This window comes from Bombyx mori, chromosome 4 (genome assembly GCF_030269925.1).
Source record: "Bombyx mori chromosome 4, ASM3026992v2".
In the NCBI taxonomy this organism is placed as follows: Eukaryota; Metazoa; Arthropoda; class Insecta; order Lepidoptera; family Bombycidae; genus Bombyx; species Bombyx mori.
In genome coordinates, this window is record NC_085110.1 from 7,000,800 (window position 1) to 7,025,385 (window position 24,586).

Here is a 24,586-nt window from a genome sequence, read left to right on the forward strand (position 1 = left end):
TAAAAGTTTTTGTAGGAATTGTTTTTACAATAATTACGTTTTTGTTATACTGAATCACTGGTATTTGATTTCGCAACAGGTAAAATCCGGTCGAATGATCATAAATGTACGATAGCTCAGTTTTATGATATTTTAAAGATTTAAAGAATTACGGACTTACCGCCAACTGCTCAAAGATTTCACGACTCCTTTTTCAAATGTTGCACAAACTGCGGCAACACGTAGCGCTAGTGTCGCGCTCAGTAGATTGCGCGGGTACCGGGCAAGTTGGCGGGAGATTTCAAAATGTAAACCCCAAAATCGAACAAATGTCATCCGCAATATAATGAGGTGCGAGGGATCCAACATCTGCGAGAGAGACGCAACAGAAATATGTGCGAAGTGTTATGGAGTGCCGTTGTAAGTCAATGAAGCGGCAAATGGGGTGCTCTCCGCTTCGACGAAGGCACACTCTAATAAATAAAATTATGCCTCAGAAATTACAAGAATACGCGTGCCGGCAGCGATCGTGTGAGATTGGATCACGGAGATTTTCATCGATAGCCTTCAATAATGAATCTAATATGTGTTGTAGTAAGCTTTCAGGATAGAGCGGTCGCAGGATGAAAACGGTTTTGGATAGTTTTAGTAAAAGCGCAAAGTAAAAAATTTACTATTCAATCAAAACACTAATATATGAACATATACTAATTTACTAATATCGTTTTAGAATAATGTTATGATGATTTAGTACGAAATACATTCATATAAGTCCTTGGGCCACGGTCCAAGAGTCATTCTTAGAACTGTTATCTACTTTTCCAATGATATTTCACTGTCATAAAGCGCCTACTCATTTCCTTGGATTTTGAAGTATATATATACATTTTTAAATGTGTTATTTTATAGTTATTTTACAAATGCGCGTAATACTATTATCCTGTCGAATTAAATGAGCGTGTCCAATCTAGGTTAGATGTAAAACTATTAGGTTGTTTATGCTTTATCAGTATTGCTTGGCTAGAAATGCGTTCACATTAATACACACTTTAAATTGAGATCGACCTCATGTCGATGTCAGGATGGCGGCACTCGAACGTTTATGGGATATGTTGGTCACTTAAAACGACGTGGACTTGTTTTTTTTATTTTTTTATTGCTTAGATGGGTGGACGAGCTTACAGTCCACCTGGTGTTAGGTGGTTACTGGAGCCCATAGACATCCACAACGTAAATGCGTCACACACCTTGAGACATAAGTTCTAAGGTCTCAAGTATAGTTACAACGGCTGCCCCACCATTCAAACCGAAACGCATCACTGCTTCACGGTAGAAATAGGCAGGGTGATGGTACCCACCCGCGCGGACTCACAAGAGGTCCTACCACCAGTGATAAGTGTTCCCAAACAGAGTAAAAATATATTACAAATCCCCAACGCGAAGCCAATACTTATTATTTGTTCACGTATTATGAGTTCACGGTAATTTTCCGCAATGACTTTTTGGATGTAACAAACGGAGCAACGGTAATTTCAAAATGCATTGAACAATGAATGTGGAACGATTTGTCAGATGTATTGTGATTTAGTAACGTGTAGTCATTGCTGTCGGCCGACTAATGATCCGTCTTAGAGCTAGTCCGTAAATGAAATTGCCTACACATACTCACGATGAATAATAGTAAACAGTTAAATACCGTTCACACTACGGTTTTTTTTGTTAATTATTATATACTAACTGACCCGGCAGACTTCGTAGTGCTTCAATCGATAAATAAAAGACCTAAACTTTTGTATAAAATAAACTTAAAACAAACAAAAGGAATCGGTCCGACGGGAGACACATCAAAGGATAAACAAAATTGTTATTTTTATTCAATTCCGAGCATTTTCATATTTATCTACCTTTTAAACCTTCTCTGGACTTCCACAAATAATTTAAGACCAAAATTAGCCAAATCGGTCCAGCCGTTCTCGAGTTTTAGCGAGACTAACGAACAGCAATTCATTTTTATATATAGAGATAGTTCGTATCGATAACGCTTTGTAGAACCCACACAACTAAATAATACAAGTCTCTAAGGTATTGTTATACCTTATAAGTGCATTTAAGACAAAATATATCTTAATTATTGTTAGTGTCAACTATAAGCCAGGTTAGAATTTATTTGTGTCTAAGGGATCGTCGTGTCTCGGAATCTAATAAATATTATTATAAGGGTGGAATTATTATATGAAGCAACCCTTACAGCGATGTTCGCGCGTCCCTGTCCCTCGGTGCTGAATGAAAGTGATATTGCTTACACGCTTACCATTAAGACTATACGTTTCGAGTGAATTAAGACCAATTTGCAGAGGTTTTGCCATGGAATATGGGAATTTAATTTACGAGCGGCATATCGGATAGCGAATGAACGCGTAATGAACGACAGTAATTTAATTTTATAGGAATGTCTGATTAAGTCGGGAAACACCATAATTTTCAGAATAAAATTACTATCATGCAGTGAACGAATAACGGTCTTTGTGGTCTGAATGACGTTCATCAACAAGTTTCTTTTTACACCTAATGCAGCTAAAGCAGTAATGCGTTTCGGTTCGAAGGGTGGGGCAGCCGTTGTAACTATACTGAGACCTTAGAACTTGTATCTTAAGATGGGTGGCGCATTTACGCTGTAGATGTCCAGTAACCACTTAACACCAGGTGGGCTGTGAGCTCGTCCACCCATTTAAGCAAAAAAAAAACCCTGTTTTTCTGTGTGAATGTGCTGAATCACAATTAGATCCGTTCAAATACGTAACATGTCAAAAATACTGCTGAGAGGTTAACGAGGAGATCTAAGGAGCAGTATGGCGGGGTCCTCTATTTAAACAGCAATTGCTCAGCAATCGTCGTGCGATGATCTCGGGCCCGCACCTAACCCCGCATCATTCACGATAATGGCGGGGCCTATGTCTCGACCGTAAATGTAAATCGGTCTAATTTATACGCGCGATAACGTCGCCGCACTGCTGTTAACTGTAATTATATTACCGAGCGAGGACGTGTTGATCAAAACCTCTGATTAAATGCTCGTGATGCAAAACGGGAAAAATTTCGTCTTCGTCGGTTGGAAATGAACCGGAGTGTAATTTTATTTCAGCTATCAGCACTTTATAATTCCGAACAAAATACCAAAGGCGTGACAAAATGAATGCATAACAAATATAATTATTAGCTTGAGTTAAAGTCGATCAGCGAATACGAAGAAAGAATAACTATAATAGTTCCTTGATATTTTATTACTATGAAAAACTTTTCGAGAAAACAAATTACTAATAATAGTCAATAGAAGAAAAAAAATCTGCTTCGGGTGGGTAATAAGTAAATGATGTAGTTTAGGTTTTAATTATTATTGTGGCAGTCAGAGCATTCTCGATATTAGAGAAGCACACACAGAGACAATACCCCAATGGGCAATCTATTTGAGTAATTACCCGCTAAGGGCCATAGTCGGCCATCTTGCGCGCGTGGAATGAGCCTTGTTCGCTGAATGCTCTACTGTTATGTACATGCTTTCAGTGATCAGTGCGACAGTACCCCGGAGTGTGCTCAGTGACTATACAAACACTTTATTGTCCTCAAGTCCAGTAATTCATGGCCTGTGTTTGCGATTGGTCTTTACGGCCTATTAACTAGAGCTTACCACTCCGCTTCTTTATGGACATACTACATATTGTATGATGATAGAACGCGGCTTACTTGTCCTCTGTTACCACAGTATGTGTGTATACGTTTAGATCTAACGATGGATATAAGGAAAAGGGATAACTGTAATGGAAAATCTGAAACTGAATTTCTACGAAATTCAATTGTTCTGTCATCGTGAGTTATGGCAGCTGTGTGCACTCCAATAGCAATATAATAATACGGCACCATCTAACTTATCTGATGATGGAGCTAGATGGTGGTCAGCGTAACGTGAATGGCTACTAATAACTCATCGATTTTCTGCTCATAAGATTTGTCTTAATGAGTCCCATTGATAAACTGTGTGATTGTGATCCTCACAAGTATCATCAAAATACATAATGAAATGTGGTCTAAACGTGTTTTTAATCTGTAATTATTACTATTAAAAGGATTCAAAGAGCTCGTAGGTACACAGCCGTCTGGTTTTGTCTAAAGCATTGACGATGTTCATAGGTGAAATCAATCACTGACTACGAGGTGGGCTGGCCGCTCTTTTGACTTCGATTGTAGTAGTAATTTGTATTTATTTTAAAATTGATAATGTTTAAGAAAATTTTCAGTAGTTTAAATAAATAATTCAGTAAAATTTTAAACAATAAATCAATACGTTCAACAGCTGCTCTTGTAACGAGCGAACGAAAGACCATGTTCAGAGATGAAACATGGAACGATGCTTAATTATAACACTAGATAAGTTAACAATCTCGAATCTGAAGTCTGACTGCGGCTTATCTCACGCCAAATGTTTCAAAGGAACTTTTAACGAGTTTAAAGTTGGGCCGAGTGCACCCGCAGCGCTTCCGTTGCTTAAGATTAATTAAACAATTGCACGATGGCTCCTTGAAAACACTCCGACATGTCTCGGGCTGTCGTCGACAACCTCGCCAAATTAAAGCCATAAATCAAAGCAGGACGACCGGAAACAGAAAAGGTAATAATGAAGACCTCTGTTCGGAAAGGACTATACGAAGAGTTTAATTTTATTTTAAGAAACTTTGTACTCCAAAGAATATTATTTCGAGCCATTTTCGGTGGAGACCCAAAACTTGTTAAATTATAAACTTTGTCGTTATACCAATATTTATGGTAAAGTGGAGGGCTATTAATCCAATATCATCATATCGAATGTGTCATTCGATATGATAGTATGAATGACACATTCGATATGATAGTATCAGCACATTTCGATGAGCTCGTCCACCCATCTAAGCAATAAAAAAAAAAAAAAAAAAAAAAAAAAATTTCGATGAAACGAAATCAGCCGGAATATTCAATCGGGTGACGCAAGAATTCGATTTATACGCACGGAGCAAGTTTGTCGGAGAAGTTAAAATTTACAACGGGGGAAGGTGAGTCGCTTACATTGGTGTCGTTCGGGGTGGATCGTAATTCAACCTCAATTTATGTGCGTGCGCTGGTGACGCGCTAAAAGATTAGTCGCCACTCGCAGACCGATCGCGGAGTGCACTAGCCGCCGGTAAACAACATCCTGAAGCTTTGTAACAAAACTAGGAATATTTAATCATCTTTTGATAGTTTTAATAATTTAAGTACTAAAATATTTAGCCTCTATAATTGACGTTGACAATCGTTATGCAATTTTATAAGAAAGAGTTGTACCAATTTGGTTTATTGAAATACCTATATCCTTCCCTGTCGAATAGACCAATTTTCATCACAATTGGATGAATATAACGTTCAGGGAATAAACAAACAAACTTACACACATTCATTGCCAACAACGAGCCAAACGCCTACGAAAGAGCCTAACAGCTCTAGAGCAGTAGTTTCGTGAGCATCCACCAACAGATTGGAATCACGAACTGTTGAGAAGATCCATCGAAAAATTCACGAGACTAATATAAAATCTAATATCATTTGGGTCAATCGTTACTTTGTACTGTTCCATGGGTTTGACGAGTACAATGACCTGTGCTTTGTTTTTTGCTAGCGTGTTAAGGGCAAGTCTAGGGCACCAGAGGTGGCTGGCGAATTCGTGAGCCGGTTTAGGAGTGTAGCATAATGTCATTACTCCCGAATACTTAAACTTTGTGACCGACGCGAGTAACATTATTTACCATTTCATTTTTCAAGCCATATCGACTGCAATTCTCGCACTATAATGACCCATGTACAATATATATTCTGTTAATTCATCAATAAAAATGGCAAGTTAAAGATCTGATTTTCATTTTGTATGGAAGCTGGAAGTGCATCTGATTCATCAGAAAACAAAGCAGACAAAACTTGTATACGTAAATCAGTAGTTTAAAAATGAACATTCGGTACAACAGAAATAGGGGGTGGTTGGGGTAAAGTTTATGACTACGAAGCGATTCAACCAACGACTAGTCGGTCGGTGCCACTGAATTTGTTTCCACTTTCCAACTGTTTCGCTGCATGGTCTAGCCTAGAGCCGAATTTAAAAATGGAGGTTGCAAGTGAGCTTCTCCTCCTAATCTAATAGCAAGCTTGGCTGTTTCCTTTAACAATAGTTTAATAAGTTTTTTTTTTGTTATATTTTAATCAATTCTATATTTTGTATCAAAATACGAAATATAGGTTTAATTTCACTAAAAAAAAATTAGTATTTTGCTAAGAAATGTTTTTATAAGCTATATCTTATTTGTACAATAGACACAAAAATTAAAGAATAGCGCCTAGTTTTGTCATCAGCTAAAATATAATCAAGATCACTTCAGCTTTGGTTAAGACGACGAACATCTGTGTGGATAATCTTGAATAATTTAAAGCGATACTTAAAAAAATGATTGTTCAGAAAACATACTGAAAGATTAAGTTAGCTTAACATGAAAATCGTTGTTGAATCATTTAGTAATGCTTTTGAAAGATACGTAATGCAAATGAAAAATCGGCTGACGCACGGGGTTAATGATCTCGTGCATCGCGGAGGGATATCAACTAGCTACTTTCCATGGCAAAGGAATAAAATTGTGTATTTAGTACGTATTGTTAGTCCGTACGGGTAGGTGTGCCTGCCTGGTTATTTCAGCAATAAAGTGGTCATACGTTCTGGCTTAACGGGTGATACGATCTTTATATATAATTGAGCTCCCGTGTCTCAAGGTGGTTGGCGACATTCACATTGCGATATCTATGGGTTCCGATAACCTCTTGACACTTGGTTGTTCACCCATCTAGACAGTAAACAATAAAAATCTGGCTTGAAATTGTGGATTCAAGAAATATAAACTTGCTAAAACTATAAGCGTTTAATTAGCTTAGTCAATGATCAATTTGTTATTGTATCATCCGATAGACGATATGATATATTATGTATCCAACATTTTTGGTTTGACAATTTAGTTATCAGACCTAATTTTACTGATTAAAATATGTACAAATTGTCACTCAGTATCATCAGATATTATTGTAGCACATCGTGTTATTTACAAACTTTATTATCAATTGTTAATGTTTTTACTATTTTTTTTATCAACGAACGCTTCTTTCTGCTTACGTTTGCTTAATTAACTATTTTAAACAATTTGGAGTAATAACCTGGTGTTAAACATTCTTGTATGTATTTATATTCTAACGAGCAATTTCAGAGAAGCGAGAAATTTTAGATTTTAATTAATTCTACACTTAAATTGCAACACAATTCTTTTTATATTATTAAATGAACACGGCTCATCTAATGTTAAATGGTCGCCGGAGCTCAAAGATATCATAACATGGTCGCCGCCACCGACTTAACACTTAGACACAAGATCGAAGTCTGAATTGTAATAGCTGAATTGTAATATAATAATATAATAGCTTACCTTTATATCCGCTTACCCTTATATTTAGAAGGTGTAACTGCTTCGCGGAATTCTGGAAATAGACGGACGTTGGTACCTAGTTACGCGGTGTTACAATACGGTCTACCATCAAGTAGAAAGTACTAAAATATATATAATTTTACCCGTGTGATTTCTATCACATGATGTTATTCCTTCGTAGAAGTCGTTCGTGAATACCTATTAAGCATATTTTCTCCTAAGAAAAATTAGTACTTGCATGCGGGATTTTAAGAGTATATATAGTTCACAGCATCGCTTCGTACGAGCACACGGGGAGTCTTTAATCCCAAACGAATTAATTTAGGGTTGCGTTTAACCCTGTTTCATGAAACGAAATAAGAATTGTTCTAATTTAATACCACTTGACAGCTGTGGAATTTGTTAACAGTGCCAGTATCAATTCTTGTGTCAGTTCCCAAAAGGAGCTCCAGTCTTGAATAGAATAAGAGAAAACCATAACCATATCGTGTTACCTACATTTTAGGTAAATATCATTTAGATAGTCACTTTTTGCAATTATTCAATGAAATAGAGTCATAATATCAATATGTTTAGTAAAGTACTTTATGCGACGAAATGAAACAGGCCAGATGCACAAAACATAGAATGCTCTTTATGGGACACGCTTTCGCTATTACAGCAAGGCCAAATTCAGAAGGCCTCTGACTCCAGAATTTTGATCGTTTTTGTCAAGTTAGCAGGGGCTGCTGAAGGCCAGCGTATATTGGATAATGCTCCCGGTGGTAGTAGGCGCTGGCGGGTGTTCAAGCTCACTGTGTATCTATTGTATACGATTGCGACAATACGAGCCTTCATATAATATTAACAAAACAAAATATTTGCATTTCGCTGCGAACATTTACCGTAGGGGAGGCAAAATTAAATTCGTCCATAATAATGTGTAAAGGAACGTGAACATATTTGCTTATAATTCATTTTGTTCGTAAATTAATAAAGACAATTATAAAAAAAAAAATATTCTAATAAAATACTTGAGTTTTGCCCCCAAAAAAATTAGGCACCCAAGCTTTATTACGTATACTAGTTAAACTTAAATGCGATTCAACCAGACTACAATATTATGAATATAAAAATTAAAGTATTCAAATAAAATTGGTTCAATCAAACCATTAAGTTATAACGCTTAAAAAATAATCCACTAAACTATACAATTCTGTTTAACCTGGTGGTAGAGTATTATTTCCTGTTCAATTTAGTCAGGCACACAAAACCTTATTAACTGATACCATCTGTAGTATAAACGTTGTTGACCTATTCCTCTAACAAATAAAACTAGCTTAAAGGCTTTCATTCAATTCGCATGAAGTAATCGAGGCAATAATTGCGTCCTAAATTTTTATAGGTCATATCGATAGAGCGTTCGCTGTGTGGTCGAATTCATTACGTTATGGGGCTTGTGGTGTGGGTGATGGCGAAAGGGATGTGAGGTTCGGACTTCATGGCGTCAGGCGGAGAGGGGGGCACCGGGAATGTAATATCAGTAGAGTAGTGATATTGCGGTTTCTTACGCAACTACATACGTACAAACGTTCAACTGCCGTGGAGTTGGTTATCTCAACAATAATAATGAGTGCGTCTTGAGAATGTTTTCTAATATAATTGTGACTGTTTGCACGAATAAATTCCGTTGTGATTCTTATATTTAATTAAGTTGTTCTGAAAGAAAAGACAACATTATTATGAGTCGACAATTTTTTTCTGAATGCTAATTTAAACGTTTTAGCATTTAAAAATATGTAAATCGTATACCCAATTATTACAGATAATATCATTTGATAAGACGTCCGGTGCATTCGTGTTGAGCGATGTGCCGGTGTTCGAATCTCAGGCGGGTACCAATTTTTCTAATGAAATACGTACTCAACAAATGTTCACGATTGATATCCACGGTGAAGGAATAGCATCGTGTAATAAAAATGATGAAGAGATTTAGTACAAAAAAACTGGTGGTAGGACCTCATGTGAGTCCGCGCTGGTGGGTACCACCACCCTGCCTATTTCTGCCGTGAAGCAGTAATGCGTTTCGGTTTAAAGGGTGGAGGAGCCGTTGTAACTATACTTGAGACCTTAGAACTAATATCTCAAGGTGGGTGGCGCATTTACGTTGTGGATGTCTATGGGCTCCAGTAACTACTTAACACCAGGTGGGCTGTGAGCTCGTCCACCCATCTAAGCAATAAAAAAAATATCTATGCGTAAATCTCTCCACGAGACTTTATATTCCTGTTGTTCGGGGTACGGATTGCAGCGCGCAAGGTTACAAGCTTCAGAGGACTAAGCAGAAGTGGTGTTTCGGGAATTATTATGAAATTGTTCTTTAAGCCTTTGTCATTCATCTATCTATTTATCTATATAATATATAAAAATGAATTGCTGTTCGTTAGTCTCGCTAAAACTCCAGAACCGCTCGACCGATTTGGCTAATTTTGATCTTGAATTATTTATGGAAGTCCAGAGAAGGTTTAAAAAGTAAATAAATATGAAAATGCTCGGAATTAAATAAAAATAACAATTTTGTTTTCCCTTTGATGTGTCCCCCGTCGCACGGATTCCTTTTTTTTGTTTTAAGTTTATTTTATACAAAAGCTAGGTCTTTCATTTATCGATTGAGGCACTACGAAGTCTGCCGGGTCAGCTAGCTTAATATAAATGTTTCCAATTTTTATATGGCTTACGATTAACATGAATATGGGAATTGATGAAAATATGTACTTAACACCGATCAACCTATCCATCTATTTACTCGTATTATCAATCTAACTTACTCTTAGAAAAAAAACAACGCATCATTGATTTGACCAAACATGTTAATTATCACATTATGATAGTACTTGTTGTGGTATACACGGAAAACACGTTTTTAGACCACTAGTCTCACCCTAGTTGTTTATTGATGTTACGGATGTCAGAAGTTCTTTAAAGTTTAATCATAATGCAGTTCATTGTAACGATCCCATATTTAATGCAAGCATGCCCGTGTACATTTAATGTAAATTAATTAAGGCATTGATTTGAGAGATGGTGACAAGCCGGCGACTTGATGAACAAAAAGATCTTCTTTCGTATTCCGTCGCGGGGTTAAGACACGACGCTTCGGATTATTTGTTCAACTTTCTTTCGTTGACGTTAAATTTTTAACAATGCTTAACTGTCGTAAAGTTCAAAGGGAGTATTAGAATTAAAACCTTTGTTAGGAATTCAAGTTGGTCGGTTTTACGTTTGTTAAGAAATTGATGTTTCATTCATGAAAATTAAAGTGCTTTAATAATATTTTCTTTTATTTACCCAGATGCCATAGTGTAATAGGTTGATTTGAAAGTTTTTTGTTTTCAGTACATATTACGTGAATGCACTTGGGTTAGGGTATGTATAATTATTACTTTGGCACGATATATTAATATAATAGTAAAAAAAAAGTGAGCTTAAATTAATAATAATTGTCTCATAGGTTTTTTTTTCACATGAGAAAATCACCCGATCCGGTATGTGGCAGTTGAACCACACTAAAAATTCCTGCAGCTCAGAGCCGCCCCTAGACGCCGGATCGGCAGCCATCGGTGACACGACCACCGGCTCCCTCGGTCGACGAGCCAGGAGCCCACCTTGAAGGTGCCGTGCTACACCTTCCCTCGGAGTGTTCGGGAAATTGCGGTTTACAATCGACCGGTTTCCGATACGGGCGAGCATGCCAGCACGCCACCCTACACCTAGGCTCCTCCCCGCACAAAGCGGATGGAAGCTCTTAGCACGGACGGGACCTCGGTCTTGACCCCCTGCTCGGCGGCGGCGGATTTCTGTGTAGTGAGGAGGGCTTTGTCTCACTCGCCCCGTCGCATCCTGCTGGCGGCACTGGCGATGTCAAGAGACACCGCCAGCGCCACCCCACTCCGCGAGACAGCCTCGTCCGAGAGTGCCCGCACGCGAAGTATCGCATCCACGGTCGAACGGCTATCCGGATGCCGTAGTGCCCCACTGACAGGTCAGGTCTAACTCCAACCAGGTGGTGAACAATGCGGACAGCCAGGATACGTTTCAGCAATTTTCCTGCCTCGTACAGCAGCACAATAGCTACTATAGACTTGTCGCTTCCGAACGTCGTGGCTACGATGCTCGGCAGCGACCAGTCCTCGCAGGCGATGTTCGACTTCTGCGAGTCCACCATCTCACAGAAGAAGGCGGGATGCCATGCCGCCGTCACTGAGCCGGGAGTCGGAGGAGGGCCTTCGTTCAACTCCGACTCCTGTGAGGAGGCAGTATTCTTCCGGTGATGAACGCGGGGTGACCTGAGGGCGTTGAAGCTGCGCTGCACGCTGCCGTCACTCTAGCACACTGGCACCAGGAGGATGAAACGGCGCGTCGGCGGCTGCGGCCTGCGATACAATTCGCGTGGTCGTCGTCGCTGTCGTCGCCGAACATACTGTGGAAGATAAGCCGGACGGCAGTATATTGCGTTCCGATCCGGCAGGCTGGTTATGACCCAGCGGGGTATCCCGGAACACCAGCGGCATCGCTAGTGCGGCCTGGTAGGGCAGTCGTACCGCGGAGACCGGCGTCGTTTGTCGTCCACTACCACCTCGACGACCCGTCGGGCTTCCTCGGTGTGGCGCCGCGAGTCTGACTGTAGTGTTGACCCGGGAAGCGGGAAGCCTTTACTTTGACCAGGTTCTGACTCCGGACGGAGATCGGACGTCGAGTGTAAGAGTGTAGGGGAGTTGTTTAGTGCGATAGAGCCCAAAAATATCCTTGCGTCCGTGGTCTGCTTTTAACCTCTGCAGATCGTCAAGTCCCACAAACACCGCGCGCCCGCTAGGCGTGGGGATACGGAAGGAGGTTCGGGCCGCGGTCCGAAAAAAATAAGAAGTGGGTTGGAGTATTTTCTGCTCATTCGCAGAAGTAAAAAAATCATGAACCATTTGGAATAAGTAATAACTAAGATAATACATTAATAGGTGAATGATTAAGCTGTTCATGACACAAACTTGTTTAATTACCGTCACGAATCACAATACAGCGAGGAATAAATACGACAGTGACTACATAATTTTTTGTAGCAAAAGTTAGTAAGATGTCTGACTCATAAAGTTAGTTGGGAGTATAGTGTGACGCAAATTGGCTAAGCACCCGCCCCTGGCCCGCTCGGGCCGGCCACGCTGACTCGATTCGCAAGATCATTGTTATTTATCTCAGTGCCTCCCCGCTTTTATTTCGCCCCTGCCCGACTTGGTTTATTTGTCTTCGGGATCTGAGGGTACATTAACGTATTTTTCTTCTCTATTAGAGAGACGGTCGTGGCTTACCTTCAAACTTTGAGCCGCGATCTGCGGTATTCGTTTACTTTTTTTTTTCAGATAACTCAAATAAAACTTGACGATTGATTGTGTAGTAGGAGAGCTCCTAATCACAAGAAACGGGTAAAGTTTCGGTGCGTTAAACCGAGAGTTAGCAAACTTTACGGCACGGTTATCAATACGACTGATGCTAACAGAACTGTCCAAGTTTTGATGTGGAAGTTACGATATGTCTTCTCGATTAATATTTTATGTCTTCATGTCTGAACTATAAATGCGAGGCTGTTTTATTTATGTGTACTCACACTGAGAGAACTGTTTTTACATCGTATGGTGAATCACATCGTAAATAAATAGTTACACTATTTTCGGACGGCCTTCGCATGATTTCGGTGAGCGCGTTAACATGCTGGAAATCGCTCGCATCGATATTAACCCAGAATTCGTGTCGCTTACTATTACATATTTTAAAGAACGTATTGTAATAAGTTTAAACACGTTTATTTTTTTTTAACAAAAGAAACCAGCTTTATAAAGTCTATAGAAGGCGAATTACGCACAAAGGCTCCGTTAATGGAGTGGCGGTTTCAAAATTAAATTATCTCGAGCAATAGCAGGCACGGGAGTTAGGCACAAGCAAATTGCTTGAAAGAATAAATCCGTTCTCGCGAATCGGTTGCATGAAAATTGCAACAGCGGGCAATAGCGGCGCGCCAGCGAAGCGCACAATTATAACGAGACGGTATAAATCAGAATGAGTTGTGGCATGTTATTAGGGCTGTTCTACCACGAAATAGGAAGACGAAACCGGGCTCGATGAAACTCGTAAACTCCGCATCTGAAACGGAACGTTCTGTTCCAAATACATTTTTTGTCGAACAAACAGAATGACTTTTCATTTTCGAACGTAGCGTCTTGTAAAAAAATAAGTTGTTAACTATAGGAATATGTAAACAAGAATTTTGTATATTCAAATGAATCGAGAGCATTACACTTCAATTTTATTGTTTCCTCGTACGTAGCCATTTAGATTGCCTTCACAAAAAAGCTGCCTAAATCGCAGAATCTTTACAAAAACCACATGTTCAGAGTAAATGTTTTTCGTTCACGTTTCAATGCTGTATATCTACAATGTATTCCTCTTTAAAGCCTAAATATTATTAATAGTTAACTGTAATGCCAATGTCATTGACAGTTATGTCTCAAGTCTCAAACTTCTCTACAACATTCACGAAGGCTTAGGGGTCATAGATAAGAAACTAATTAAAACGATCGGCTAAATAAAAAATACTGTTATATCCCTTTAAGAAAACATGTGAACACAGATAAGAACTACTCCGATTATAAAATAGCTTTCTCATTGCTAGTAAAAAGAAGAAAAAAAAGGATGGGATGAGATCTCATATATGGAGATAGAAGTGCCGTGAATACAAATCGATATTTTCGAGGACTTACCTATTCGCAAATTATCTCCTGGCGATCATGTGGCAATGGAACCTGAAAACAAAATTATATAAATAGCTTACATAGTTCTAGAGAATGGCCGTAATCTTATCTGCGGAGCATCGGGGGACAATCTCAAATGCTATTATCATCGATATATAATATTAAGTTGGAATACCAGATACCAAAGATGAACATTTTTGTTGGTGAATTGAGGATTGGGAAATTGGAGAGAAATCCTTCGGAGATAATATTGTGTAATGGGATATGAATATTTTTGGTTATTTTACACATTCATTGGTTGTGTACAGTTGACTCTTCGAATTGTTTTTGTACAATCACCCGTCCCTATAACTTTACTTCACGGACATCCCAGGATAGGCTTCTTTTTATGTTGAAAAAATTACACATATTTCATTATTTGTTATTATGAATTTAGCGCTAGTGAAATCGCGATGCACATTTAATGGTCTTGAATGTGTCAACTATCTGAAAATAAACCTTACTCGTATATATGTCTAAAAGGGTATTTTACGTCATATCAGAAATAACACATAAGTATCAAGAGGAATATAATATTATTATTTTATCAACATGACATTGAATAACGTATTGAATATATTATTTATAAAGCAAGCCTTATTACGCGACACTTACGTTATTGCAACATTCGTACGCTAGTTTAGTAGACAATAAAATATGATAAGCATCAGGCAATGAGATTCAGACGCTATCCTATTTATTTGTATTTACGACCGAATAGAGCCTTGACCCGGAGCACAGAGCTGCGCCTATTGCCAGGAAAACAACGTTTGTCGGATAAACATACCACGGTTCTTTTCTTCTATCATTACCATGATTCACTGCTAAACGAGGTCAGTCTAGACTTATTCGGCTGGGACAATTACGTTAAAATTCTCAGTGAAGTAAATCGAGCCTCTATCTTGTGTAATGTTATATAATGTTTTAGGTTTGTATTACTGAAACTAAGCTGTTTCTAAGGCGCTGACTCGAGCTATACCACGCCAGTTTTTTTTCTTAGACCTGTGGACGAGTTCACAGCCCACCTGATGTTAAGTGGTTACTGGAGCCCAGAGACATCTACAACGTAAAACGCACCATCCACCTTGAGATATAAGTTCTAAGATCTTAGTATAATTACACAGACTGCCCCACTCTTCAAACCGAAACGCATTACTGCTTCACGGCAGAAATAGGCGGAGTGGTGGTAACTACCCGTGCGGAAAGTCCTAACACTAGTAAAAAGTTCAGCATAAATCTGTTGTCGTTTCTTTTGTACTAAATATTTTTTATGTAAATCGTTCTTTCAAGGTCAGCAATAAAGCTGTGAGTTAAATTAGTTTGTGTTCTTAAAGTATTAGAAAGGAATGTGAGACACATGTTTGTTAGTTGCACGCAAGTGTATAGATGGGCAGCAGTAGAATAGTCTCGATCGGGCGGCAGCTGCTCGTTCGCCTGCACCCGACGCGCAATATCCCTTTTAACAAAATAAAAGAATTCCCCGCGACAATCGGTTCGCCTTTCTTACCCTCACCCGAGAAATACAAACGCACGTTTCCGAATGACTTTACAAAAATTTGCATGGCACCGGCTTTTTTTTTCTATATATTTTCACGTTCAGAAAAGCAATTTTTGTACGTCGGTCGCGATACGGAACGCCGGGAAATTGCACTCCGTCCTCGGCGAGCGGGGAGAACACTGGGAATGGAGAGGCACAGAGTATTGTCTGGACCAGAGGCGTACGATTGCTTTTGGTTCGGACAGCTTCGGCTGCCTTTATTGGCTTGTAAGTCGGGAGTATTTGAATGGAAGTGCAAAAAACATTTACGAATAAAGCCCGATCAAAATATGTTGTTTTGTGCTAAGTTATAGTCAATCAGTTTTTATTATAATTTGTTTTTTTTATTGTTATTTTGATTTAAAATTAATATGAGTCAAGCTTTATCCTGTATCATGTACAATCAGTGGAGAACAAAATTATAAAGTAAACTAAACTGTAGTGTAGTACATATAAGTCATGTAATTTGTAATAATAAAGCACCATGAAGGGAGTTTCTAGTTCGAATGAAAACAACTGTCTTGTCCAAGAGTTGGTTTAATACTGCTTTATTATTACAAATGACATGACTTATATGTACTACACTAGACAACTACAAGCTATAAAGTTAGATAATTCTAAATAACCTTTATTAATTCTGATTTAGCTTAATAATTCATTTCTAGTATAATAAATACATTTATGCATCTGCTGTTTCATTTATCAGCGGGGTACTTTAAAATCGAATTAAAATGGCTCCGCATTATCTACCCGATTGTACGAAAGAGTTCTGCTGCAGTTATTCTCCAGTGTTGTTGGATTAAATTAGAGAGACATCCCGCCCACCGAGTCTCCGTATAGCAAATTATCTTCATTACGGCCCGGTGGACAACAATCTGACTGCTAATTACTTTAAAATACAAACAGTATTCGTTTTTCACTGTAATCGGAAATGCGCAGTGTTCAACTTGTTCGAATAATCTGTTTCGCTACATATTTGTTGTATGTTTGTAGTTGTAATATTATACTATACTGTACATGCAACTGTACTGAGACCTTAGAACTTATATCTCAAGGTGGGTGGTGCATTTACGTCGTATATGTCTATGGGCTCCAGTAACCACTTAACACCAGGTGGGCTGTGAGCTCCTCCATCCATCTAAGAAATAAAAAAAAATATTAAAGAATTTTGGCTTAGGACACAAAATTTGAGGCGTATAATTATTCAATCGAATTGATTGAAATTTACACAGTAATAGTTACTTATTAGGAGAGTAAGTAATGAGAGGAAGTAATTTCTGAAGTATTTTAATTTAAAATTTAATTTTAATTTAGGGGAGTGCTCTGAGGAATTATTCGAGATGATACCGGCATCTCATTTTTACCACCGCACCGCCCGCCACCGGAGTAGAGTTCATCCATGCTACCTGGAGCCACTGCGGTCATCCACAGTGCGCTTCCAGAGATCTTTTTTGCCACGCACCATCCGGCTATGGAATGAGCTCCCCTCCACGGTGTTTCCCGAGCGCTATGACATGTCCTTCTTCAAACGAGGCTTATGGAGAGTATTAAGCGGTAGGCAGCGGCTTGGCTCTGCCCCTGGCATTGCTGAAGTCCATGAGCGACGGTAACCACTCGCCATCAGGTGGGCCGTATGCTTGTCTGCCTACAAGGGCAATAAAAAAAAAAATTCAACGAAATTATTTGCCTAATAAATGCTCCCTGTTTATTGTTGGTATCCCTGTAAAGCTTCACAAAATTAATAAATAGCGAAGCGCGAAGTTTATGATTGTTCATAACTCTTAAAAATAATAGGTGTGAAGGACTTAAGAGAAGCCTAGAAATAAACGTTACGACGAAACTTTGTTAGAATTTCTCGGAAAGCCAATTTATTTTGTGTATTTAATTTTGTCGACCGAAAGCCATTTTCCATTTCTTTTCAGGACTGTTAAAAGTAAATAAATAAACATTAACATTTTAATCGTTGACAATTGAATTCTGTAAATTGCCGGTCACATTACAATATGTGCTTTTGATACTCTTGAGAAATATTTCATGTTTTCACAAAAATATATAATTTACTCGATTCTCAAAGATATTTTTGAACATTTTCAATGCCATCGCTATTACGCGGTTGTTGATTTAAAGAGCCAGGTGCGCTGGTAATATCTCAAATCTGGAAAGTATATTCATTTTAATTAATCTTCTATTGCACAATGTTGGTTGTGTACATCAAAATATTTTGTTAAAAATAAAACATTTAAAAGTACGGCAATATGTAGGAAGCAAAGGCAATATCATTTTTCTGTGATTGAGCAACCATTTCGAGGGATAACTGATTACGGAAAATCAATTTTTAATGAAGAAAAATCTTTAATTTCCTCTTAAATAAATTAAATCAAGTATGTCACTCAAATGTCGTTATGATTGGCTTTATTGATACACATACTTTTGCCTACATTTTTAATTACTCTGAAAAATCTGTAAATTACAATAAAACCTCATTCGCAAATACCTTGAGACCTTGAAGTGTAGATAACTCGCTAATCATGTATATAGATAGAGATAAGTCGAGTTAATTCAGAGTGACAGTGTTAAATGGATCGTTATATTTTGTTTACTTTACCGAATAATTATAACAAATAGGTTGCCGTACAAATCTCTCCGGTGGAAAATCGTGACGTGGTTGGTTCATGACGAGCACGAACTTGCAAAGATGTTAAGTAATACTGGATGAGACTAACTTCAAATTTGGCTTGAAAAGTATGTTTTATCAACTACCTACATGTAGTTTTTTTTTGTAAAGTAAGTGAATTTCTGGAGACTTGTACCGGCATACCCTCTCTCTCTCCTCGCGTCGTATCCTCACTGCTGAGGATCGTGACCATCATATTTAGATGAGGATTTTATTTTTTGTTATGTCTTTAGGTATACCTACGTTCCGAAATACCAGGGTTCTCATAATTATCAGTTATTATTAGCTCGTCTCTAGACTCAAGTCAACAAAAACTATTAAAATTTCCTTAAGTAATCGACAGTGTAAAATAATTTTTCATTTAATTAAGACAAACGTAGTCTCTTACTACAGCAACCGAAAATTGAAAGTGATCCTGTCATACAACAACCAATAATATTATTGTCATACCGTGTGTTCACATTATTGTTTTTTATATCCGCGATAATCACATTATTAGTAATGATTTACGAGCGTGTCACAACGCTTCGACAAGCATCAGTTAATGACCTCGCTTTCGGTGCACTCAATTTTGTTTATTGCTTTCCCTACTAGAATAGCTTTGGATAAGAAGTATGAACTACGAAGTCAGTCTTACAGAAATCGAAGTCGTCGTGGCCTAAAGGATAACACGTCCGGTGCATTCGTGGTGAGCGATGCACCGGTGTTAGAATTCCAGGCGGGTACTAATTTTTCTAATGAAATACGTACTCGACAAATGTTCACATCATGTAATAAAAATCAAATCCGCAAAATTATATTTTGCGTAATTACTGGTGGTAGGACCTCTTGTTAGTCCGCGCGGGTAGGTACCACCACCCTGCCTATATTTGCCATGAAGCAGTAATGCGTTTCGGTTTGAAGGGTGGGGCAGCCGCTGTAACTATACTTGAGACCTTAGAACTTATATCTCAAGGTGGGTGGCGCATTTACGTTTTAGATGTCTATGGGCTCACGGCCTATCTTGTGTTAAGTGTTGTCCGGTATTGTCGCATTTTTCAAATTGTCACCCGTGACTGCTTCGTGGCAGAAAATGTAGGGTGGTGGTTTCTATTCTACCACCGGTAATTACCCTACTTTTTAAAAAAGCATCGGCAGCCGTTCGTTAATGTCTATCAACTACGTACTTCCTTGGAAAAATGACGGATTTTAACAGAGTGCGAGCATCTTTTAATAAGAGCAGACAGGACGTACGTTAGGCTATGACAATTAAAATGTATATACTTTTTTTTATCGGAAAAAATATAAACTTTTGCTGAGCTCTGAATCGTTGAATCCTTTGGAAAACCATTTGCGCTTTACTAATAAGAACAATATATAAACTCGTTTCCGTTAAAGCTTAAATCCTATTCTAGAAATTATTGAAGGCTCTATAGTAGCTCCAGGATAGGTTTAGATTTATAACATATTTCCGAGTCTATCGTGGCAAAAACTAATATCCTTTAGTTCATAATGTTAAAAGAGAATAAAAAAGTGGTTAATGCTGACTCTCTACACGATTCAATATTTCAAACGAAACATTATTTCACGGTAATCTATAAACAACATCAATTTTTCGAACGTCTACGAATCCATTCTGTTTAATTCCATTAATTTTGATGATGGATGTCAAATGTGCTCCAAGTTTATGTAGTAAATCAATCAGGACTATATTACGCTAGTCATTCCCTATATACTTTTATTAGAATTTTTAACGATACTAAACAGTTTTACAAAGGAGACTTCAAGTTTTGGTAGATATTGATGAAAGTTTTTGGTGTCTTCATAAGTCTTGAAAACATTACGAAGGTTTTGGAAAACCTCAAGGAACTCTACCTTAAAAATCATAGTCAATTATATGCTATGGCCCTGCACAACATCAGGAGGGCCGTAACGATTTTATTATCTTAACCAATTTTAGTGTTTACAACTTACACGGCTCATAAATCTTTATCACTACTTATTCAGCAACAAAAGCTTTTCACCATAATCAGGGCTAAACAAGAAAACACTAAGAGCGAACAACCTTTTTAAGAAGGCTGTAAAAGCACAAATTGGGCGTTTCATATTATTCATTGCAAGAACATACGACTGAAGTATGGTTAAAGCCTCGTAATAAGACGACAAGGGAGACTACAAATCATAATAAATTCGGCGAACTTATTAAGTCAGCCGCCGACAAACAATGAACCAAGTTATTGGCGATCTACCCCAGTATTATCTAGCCTCATACCCCACAAGCCTCCTCTAATGTCCCCCCCGGGCCCAACAAGTGGAGCAATCTTAATTTTATCGAAAAAAGCTTAGAGTATCAAGAACATACCAATTAACAGGAAGGAGTTAACAACAAAAATATTGTTAGCAGTTCTTGAAGATCGCACGAAACTGATTCTTAGGTTCGGATCTATTAGTCTTCTATTAGACATTGAAAAAAGTAATATCCGGAAATTATAAAGTTCCCTTTGGTAACTAAACGTATTTCAGTTCAAGTTTCAGTAAAAGCGTGTTTTTATCGTAATTTTTTTTATTGCTTAGATGTGTGAGCTCGTCCACACATCTAAGCAATAAAAAAAAAGGTATTATTTTTCGTTTTTAGTCGTTTGAAACGTTTGCACTAAATAAATATCAATTTAAAACCAGGAAAAATTTAAATAAAATGTTTATGTTCTTTAGCTACACCAGGCAAACGAGCTCACTATCCACCTAGTGTCAACCGGTTATACCAATTTGGAAATAATAGGTACCCCCCTTGTGTCAAATGGTTATATCAATTTGAAAATAATAGGTACCCACCTAGTGTCAAATGGCTATATCAATTTGAAAATAATAGGTACCCACCTAGTGTCAAATGGTTATATCAATTTGGAAATAATTTGTATTAATATAATGATACCAAGATTCAGCGATTGTTTCATTGAAATCGGTTGATGAATCAAAACATATTTCAATTTCATAATACAGATCATATAGATGACGCAGCGCTGCGTCTGCTCTAATTTTATTAAATAAATAACAATGTGCCTCGGTTGTATGTGTGTTCAATTTCTAATTCAGAAATTAATTGAATAGTTATTATGACCTTAGGCTTATTTTCACAAACAAAAATGCACTAGTCATGATGGTTGTACCTGGTTATTAGGAGAGACAAAATAAATCCTATTAAACTAATTGATTTCATTGCAACAAGAGTTTGAGTGCAAAGGCATTAAGATCACGCTCCAGCTAATTAAAGCGTTGGCCGAGTTTCGAAACTAATAAAGTCCATGGATAAATTGTGACTACAAATTTGAGACACGGAGCCAAGTTGCTTACATTTATTTAAGATGTTTACATCCTTGACTGAGTCGAAATATCTGCATTATGCCAAAAAACTAAACAAAGAAAAGAAAGGCTCGATCGCGACGAACGCCGAAGATGCCAGGGGTCGTAAGCGTAATATCTCGGAAACAAGAACAAGCCATTAAAACTAAGCGAACGAAAACGGATTCAATCTAACAAAATAGCGGCAATTACAATCCCAAACTATATGCCGTATTGTGTTACGGCTGTCCTTCGATAACATACGAAAGTTCAGTACGAGTCGGCCAATAATGGTCCGAATATCGTTCAATTATGGGACACGAGCGGTCGGAAGTGTCGGGCAAACAATAATGGTCGAAGACAGACCGAGCACGTCCACCGAGTTGCAGAATTAATCAGTTAGTCACACTTGCGTCGGAGTAAGGAAGAGTCGATTAGGAGGGTACCTTGAGGATTATTGAGACATCGGCGGCGGCATGCCAGCTGTGGCCGGCGAACTTGCCGATATTGGCGCGGCGGTCCGCCCGGCCGCCCAACTTGTTTTCAACTGCCCAAGAATTTCCAGCTTGGTTGTGAAACTGAGTTTTTCGATTATACTTACAACAAAAAAGGTTCTAGTTTCTCTTAATGATATCTCCGTTATTACGCTATTTTAGATCAAAAAGCGAGTTCGTTTTGTAGCGCATTTATTTACGATGCCTTGTTTTCGTGGCTTTTCATTGGGATTATAATTTGCGTAATTACTGGTGGTAGGACCTCTTGTGAGTCCATGCGGGTGGGTACCACCACCCTGCCTATTTCTGCCGCGAAGCAGTAATGCGTTTCGGTTTGAAGGGTGGGGCAGCCGTTGTAACTAAACTTAGACCTTAGAACTCATATCTCAAGGTGGGGGGCGCATTTACGTTGTGGATGTCTATGGGCTCCAGTAACCACTTAACACCAGGTGGGCTGTGAGCTCGTCCACCCATCTAAGCAATAAAAAAAAAGAGTGAAAAAATTACGCTGCTTTTCTATGAAGAGTTTAAAAAAGTGAGCCCATTAAAATACGGATAATAGTAATGATTAGTAAGTTAATGCGCGACACTTCGTAACCATGTAACGATATTATTTATCATAACGTCGTCAAGACTGGATAGATCTCTAACTGTCATCAGTTGTGTTGCTATATACATGTCCATATAAATTTCCTAAGTCACACAGCTCGTCCGCGATCCGCATACAGACCTCTGTTCGCGCGTTTCGGCTCAATTTTATTTCAATTCGTCAGAATGCCAGGGTCGTTTGTAGCGTTGTTTTTGTGCTATTTTCGAATGAATTATTGAATAGAATAGCAGAGAACATTCTGCATTCTATTTTCACAAACAAAAGTTATGTCTGTCCTATAGAATGCACTTAGGACGTGCTTAAAAATGTGCGATATATGTTGTGATAAAAAATGGGAGATGTGTGTCTGTCTTATGAACGGAGTTTCTTTTGCTATATATTTTTTTTGTGTATATTAAGTAACTAGCGACCCGCCCTCGCTTCGCTTCGGAAACATTAAAACACACATGAAACCAAAAAAAAATAAAAAAAAAATAAAAAAAAGTAGCCTATGTTCATCAGGGACAATGTCGGCTTCTAATGGAAAAATAATTTTTCAAATCGGTCCAGTAGTTTCGGAGCCTATTCGAAACAAACAAACAAAGAAATCTTTTCTCTTTATAATATTAGTATAGATATAGATGATTCAATAAAAACAAATAAATATTAATAAATATTTATTTCTGACTATATCAGAGTAACTCATTTCAGTCGCCAGAAACGGGCTCGCAATTTTTTATGTCCGGTTTTGTTATGTCTTTTTTCATATTAACAAACGAGTGAAATGCCACCTTTGACTGCGATATTAACAATGAATACAAGTGAAATTGATTAAACAGCTTGTAAACAAACCTATAAAATTTAAAAATAATTTCATTACTGTTGATAGCGTAAAATATAATTTGGCTTTGAATATGTTATTTCACACTGCTATGAATACATTGCCAGATACAAGGTTCCAGTTCGAAAGAAAGAATAGTCATTGCAAATTGTATTATAATTTATTATGTTTATTGGAATTCTTACTATAATTTGTGTTCCATTTCCAGATTAGCACTAGTTTTTTTCCAACACTATATATGGTTTTTATTTAAACGATAACTTCACTCTTGGCCATCACAAAAGGAGCTAGGATAGATTGTCCATCAAAGAATACGATAGACGCGTTGAATGAAATCGATTCCTGCCTTGCACTGCTATCTATCGATAGTTCAAACAAAAAACGGAAGACAAAGAGAATAGATTTACCTACATTTTACAATGCGTTTTAGATTTTGGCGATGCACTCAGTTAACTCAGAATAGGCCCTTGGATTTTCATTTTTCCTTTGTATTCGATGTTTTCATGACTCAAGGGGGTAATCGAGTTTGAGTATCGACACTTCGGTAGTCACTTATTAGTTATCGATTGTAAACTGCTAATGTACTGTACTTATGCACTTGTTATTTTTAGTAAGCTCATATTTCGTCAGCTCTTAACGTTAAATCTAGACGTTTAGGGAATGCCTCCCATATCCCGCAGAGATCGTGGATCAACTAATTATTTTACGGTACATTGCGTGAAGCGTCATGAATATTTTTTCAAATCCCATTTTCAGTGATCGTATTATTGTGTCGGAAATCACTATATTTTTAGAAATGGTATTTATACATAATGTTTA

The 24,586-nt window shown here is 37.9% G+C and overlaps 1 protein-coding gene across 8 annotated transcripts in view; it reads right to left on the reverse strand.

Moving 5' to 3' along the window:
- The window catches only part of LOC101735337 (protein muscleblind), a 276,923-nt gene that overhangs the window by 149,861 nt on the left and 102,476 nt on the right, over nt 1–24,586 (reverse strand). For all 8 annotated transcript variants that reach the window (XM_062668121.1, XM_062668126.1, XM_062668160.1 and 5 more), the window contains exon 2: nt 14,285–14,326. The gene's annotated coding sequence lies outside the window, so the exon portion shown is untranslated. The remainder of the gene's footprint in view (nt 1–14,284; nt 14,327–24,586) is intronic.